We start from the raw sequence: 4,963 nt of genomic DNA on the forward strand, positions 1-4,963 counted from the left end.
TCTTCGTAAGATGTTTTGTGGTTGAAGCGGAACACGGAAAGTAGGAGGAGATCCTTAGGAGTGCCCGAAGTGCCCAAAAGACGTGGTATCGTCGAGGCTGATTGGTTGAAGTAAGTGGCCACGAAAGGAAAGCTCACGGATGTGAAGATACGGAAGGATCCTTGGCAGGCTGATCCGGAAGCCGCGCCGGCTCCTCAACCGCAAAGCTGTGCGGGTATAGAGTCCACGTGACGAGCGCGGCCCGGAAACCCTAGCATCAAACGTCTCTCTTTAACCAAATACCGCGGCGCGGGGGCCACGTGGCCGATCACGCTGCCACCGGCCGACTTCAAAGCTTTTTTTTGTTTTCCGTAGGTAATCCTCGGTGTCTTTGATCCGCATGAATGTGAAATCTCCCGGCAGCGGAAGAACCGGTCCTACAGAAGCCGAACACCGTCGTTATTCTCATTTATATCACCAACAGATACTGCAGCGCTGTACAAAGTGCTTATACATAAAAAAAGGATATATTTATCTGGAAGTCCCTGCTCGCTCGCACTTAATGATTACACCAGCATTCTCCACTTATATATTATATATATAGAATAAAAAAATAATATATATATAATATAAATGCGAGGGATTGTATCAATATGATTCAATTACAATAAAAATATTACATAGAATCTTAAACACAAAAAAAAGATTTTTCATTCTCTTTCTGCTTAGAATATATCCCAAAATGCACCTGGAATCATCCCCCCTGATTGGCTGCTCAAGGTGTAATATTTTTAAAGCCTCCCAGCAGAGGTGGTAGAGGGTAATACAGTGAGGGGATTAAACATGCGCGGGATAGACATCCGGCTCCTGAATCTAAGACGAGACCAACGACTGATTAAGGTTTGAGTCGTTACAGCAGGAGAAACGGGCGACTAGACGGGGACCGCCGGGGGCCGACCTGCCAGCATGGTCTAAACTCAAGAGGGCCACATGTGGAAGTATAAGAAAAGGGGGGTATTTGCTATCCCGCCCCCCCTTCCAAGCCGTGATTGACTCCCATAGTCCTCGCTCTGTTCTCGTTCAGGACTCACAGATCGCCTTCATGAATGGACAATGGGCCGGAGCCGCCATGTTTAATAACATTAATAACATTCCTAGAGCTGACGCTGCCAACCACATCAGAGATCCGGACCGCCGTGTTATGTGGTCTCCGGGCCGGCGAGGGCCATCTGTGCCACCGAGAAACAATAAGGAGCTCGGGGGACGAGACGTCTCGGCGCACTGACCTTCAGAGGACTGAAAATCACCATCGCGGCCCCCAAAGCGGCTCTGATTGAGATCCGGTATCACCGGCGCCGGTATCGTTCACCATGACCATCATTCTTTGCCTTTGAAGGTCTGCTATGGCTTCCTGCCCCGGGGCGAGTTTTGGATCATTCGGATCATAGGTGGGCAAATGGATAGAAACCGCGGCCGCCATTGGCCGTAATGTATCCAAAAACATGAATTCTTGTTTCCAGCGGCTCACCGGTAAGAAGATGCCGACGAAGCACTTCCGGTCTATGATTGCAGAAAACAGAAGTAACTCTGATGAGAAACCAAAAGCCCGATGTCTGATTCTTCGTATCACTCGGGTCACAGGATGAGCCCCCGGGGGCTCTCTGCCAAATCATGGGCAGCAACCAAAGATGGTGCCCAGAAAGGACTCAGCAATGGTGCAGGTTCTCCCATCAAAACAAAGCATGTTCTTCTACGCCGCGGATAGAACCGTCCCCTTCCCCCGCTGCTTTTAGGGCCCCCTGCCCGTTTCTCCTGCTGTAACGACTCAAACCTTAATCAGTCGTTGGTCTCGTCTTAGATTCAGGAGCCGTATGTCTATCCCACGCATGTTTAATACCCTCACTGTATTACCCTCTACCACCTCTGCTGGGAGGCTGTTCTACTTATCTACCACCCTCTCAGTAAAGTAATACTTCCTTCCATTCCATCTAACTGTTGGTTGAATTAATGGTCGAATTCTCCTCAGAAAAAGTTATTTCCTTTAATAGATTATGCGCAGAATCGAGACAAGGCACACAGCACACAAAAGTCGAAGCGTTGTCTGATTACGTATTTGGATTACATGGTTTATATAACTTCTTATACTTCTTATCTGCTTCTAATAGCATGCCTCATTCTGATTGGTTACTTTTTAAGCAGGTTACACCTCTTAGTAGATATGTTGGCGCAACTCGTGATACATCATAGACTAGACATTTTCTACTGTCTTTGTCAGCAATAATATTTATGATTACGTAAGCATTTTTCTAACACTAACGCATCATGTTTCCATACATGTTCCTTTATCGATCTTTTGACCTACATTATTTGGTACCCGGCTGGGTTCCCGACCAGCAGGCGATCGCACGGAACCAGCGCCTCTCAGTAACAATAACCGCTAACGCTGATGAATTATGGATGGCGGGACGGAGTGTTTTCCTCACCGGCTTTAGCCCCCCCCCCCGGATACGTAGCTGGCGAGGGGGAGAGACGGGGATTCAGAGAGCCCCCTTGATTAAGGAGTTCAGGTTTGGGTTATAAACTGTAGCTTTAATGACTTCCACATGAGCCTTGGCCGCACATTCATCGCCCCAGAGAGAACACGGATCACATGATCCTTCAACCTATGTTTGTTTGCGTCGGGCGGAGGGGGGGGGCAGTCCGCTGCGTTGGGAGATAAATTACTGGATCCAATCCCACTAACAGTTTGTCTTCGGGATAAAGAACAATAAAGACGCCTTCCTCGCCTTCCTCGTCTTCCTCGCCTTCCTCGCCTTCCTCGCCTTCCTCGTCTTCCTCGCCTTCCCCGCCTTCCTCGCCTTCCTCGTCTTCCTCGTCTTCCTCGACTCCGTTACTATCTCTGCGTCCCAAGAGGGTCCCTGAAGTTCCCAGGAGGTCCGTGTCCAAAATGAGGGTCTTGAGTGGATCCATAATTGAGCCGCATCTCTTCTGTGTGTTAAGCGAGGGCTACCTTTCTGCCCAAAGAGGGCCTGTCCAAGAGGGCCGCTCAGGTTATTTTCTCCCACGATTGCCGTAACTGAGCTCCCACCAAATAAAACGTGGAGATGAGAGACCCCCTTCCATTTCCTCTTCCACATCCAGATTTCCTCCACCTCAACGAGCTCGTTAGGGCCGTTAGGGCCGATTGGGCGCCAACTCATGATGTTCAAGTTGGTGCTATATCCCCCCCCACCTCTCCCGCTCCATAACGCGGATTACATTAACCGGGAGGAACCGCGGCACTCAACTTAACCCTTGAGTTTTAGGGTTCTGATGGATAAAAAATTATTCAGTACCAAAAAACATTAACATTACACTTTGACTTACAGAAACTAGAGGCGAGGAGAACCTTGCGCACGGGAGCTTACGATCTAGAGTAGCAATAAGCTTTTGTTTGTGTAATTCATTCCTTACCCCTCCAGCACTCAAAGGGTTGAACGGCAGAGATAAGATCCACACGGAGATCCCCCCTAGGACATCAGATTCTTGAAATACGTGCAGATAATCCCCTGAACCCAGCGAGTTACGTTTCCTCCATCATCGTTTTTTTTAAAATTGTTTCCAAATGTAACCGAATGTTTCTGGCACTGAAAGGGTTAAAAGGCGCCCATTAATAAACCATATTAATGGGTTTAAGGGAAGCTTCTCTCCTAACGCTTCTGACCTCCTTAAAGTGACTTCCGTCAATAAATGGAGAACAACTGGACGTTATTTTTCCCGAATTAACCTATTATGTGCTGGAGGAGGATAAAATAGGAGTTCAGGCCCTTCAATACTCAGAAGGTCCGGTGTTTAACCCCCTCTTAGGTCACTGATCATCAGGCAGGTGGAGGAGGAAAAAAAACCCCAAATAACCTTCTTTGAATTTACCGTACACAGACTGTAAGCTCTTTTGGCTAGAGAAGATAGAGTAGCTCAAAATCAGACTTTGGAGCGTATGAGAAAAGCTTGGGGCCCAGAGGGGTCTACCATTTAACCAGACAAGGGCCCCCAATGGCCTAAGGGCCCCGCTCAGAGGCTGTGGGAGGGACGGGATAAAGAGAATTGGATCATTATAAATAATGTATCTTTTTTTCTTGTGATCATAAATATTGTTACTTTGTTTCTGTATAATAAGATTCTTTAGAACTTGCAATTCTGATGGGGCCCTTAAATGTTTTTGCCCCTAAAACCTGGAGGATTGGCTTAGCAGGGATTCTTTTGGGCTGCGGACGCGGGGCATGGAGGGCCCCGGGGGGCCGGGGTGGGGGGGTTACGGACACTCTCTGTCTTGCGGGAGTTGGTGTCATTACGGGTCTGGACGATCCGGATCGAGGGCGCTCGGCAGCCCTTCTGTGTCTTCACATTCGTTCCGGACTCTGCGCTGCCGGCCAGGGTTCTGCCCAGGGAGGACACGGAGCCTCCTGACAACATCCGTGTGTTCTTGCTTTGCGTGCGGCAGCCCTGAAATACATCGGGGGATTCTGGAGTCTGTGGAGGGCTTCGCACGGGAAAAAAAAATACTTTTAACAATATTTTTTAACCTCATTAAATGTTCGGCCCCCGTCTAGTCGCCCGTCTCTCCTGCTGTAAAGACTCAAACCTTAATCCGTCGTTGGTCTCGTCTTAGATTCAGGAGCCGTATGCCTATCCCATGCATGTTTAATACCCTCACTGTATTACCCTCTACCACTTCTGCTGGGAGGTTGTTCCACTTATCTACCACCGTAAAGGAAAACTTCCTTACATCCCGTATGAGAGTGGAGTGAAAGCCCTGACACTTAAGGTTAAGCCATGACCGAGCTCAAGCTTTCAAAGCCGTCACTGATTGCAGCGACCCAGATGGAAGGACGCCTCGGAGGCGAATGCCGTCCTGATTAATGTTTCTTCACAAACGTCCATAACTAACCTTTCCTGCTTTTGTAGGTCTTTTCAAGCTCTGTAGGAATCGAGGGTTTATTCGGCA

Source organism: Sceloporus occidentalis, unplaced genomic scaffold (genome assembly GCF_023333645.1).
Source record: "Sceloporus occidentalis isolate IW3139 unplaced genomic scaffold, rSceOcc1.0.p SCAF_214, whole genome shotgun sequence".
Lineage (NCBI taxonomy): Eukaryota > Metazoa > Chordata > Lepidosauria > Squamata > Phrynosomatidae > Sceloporus > Sceloporus occidentalis.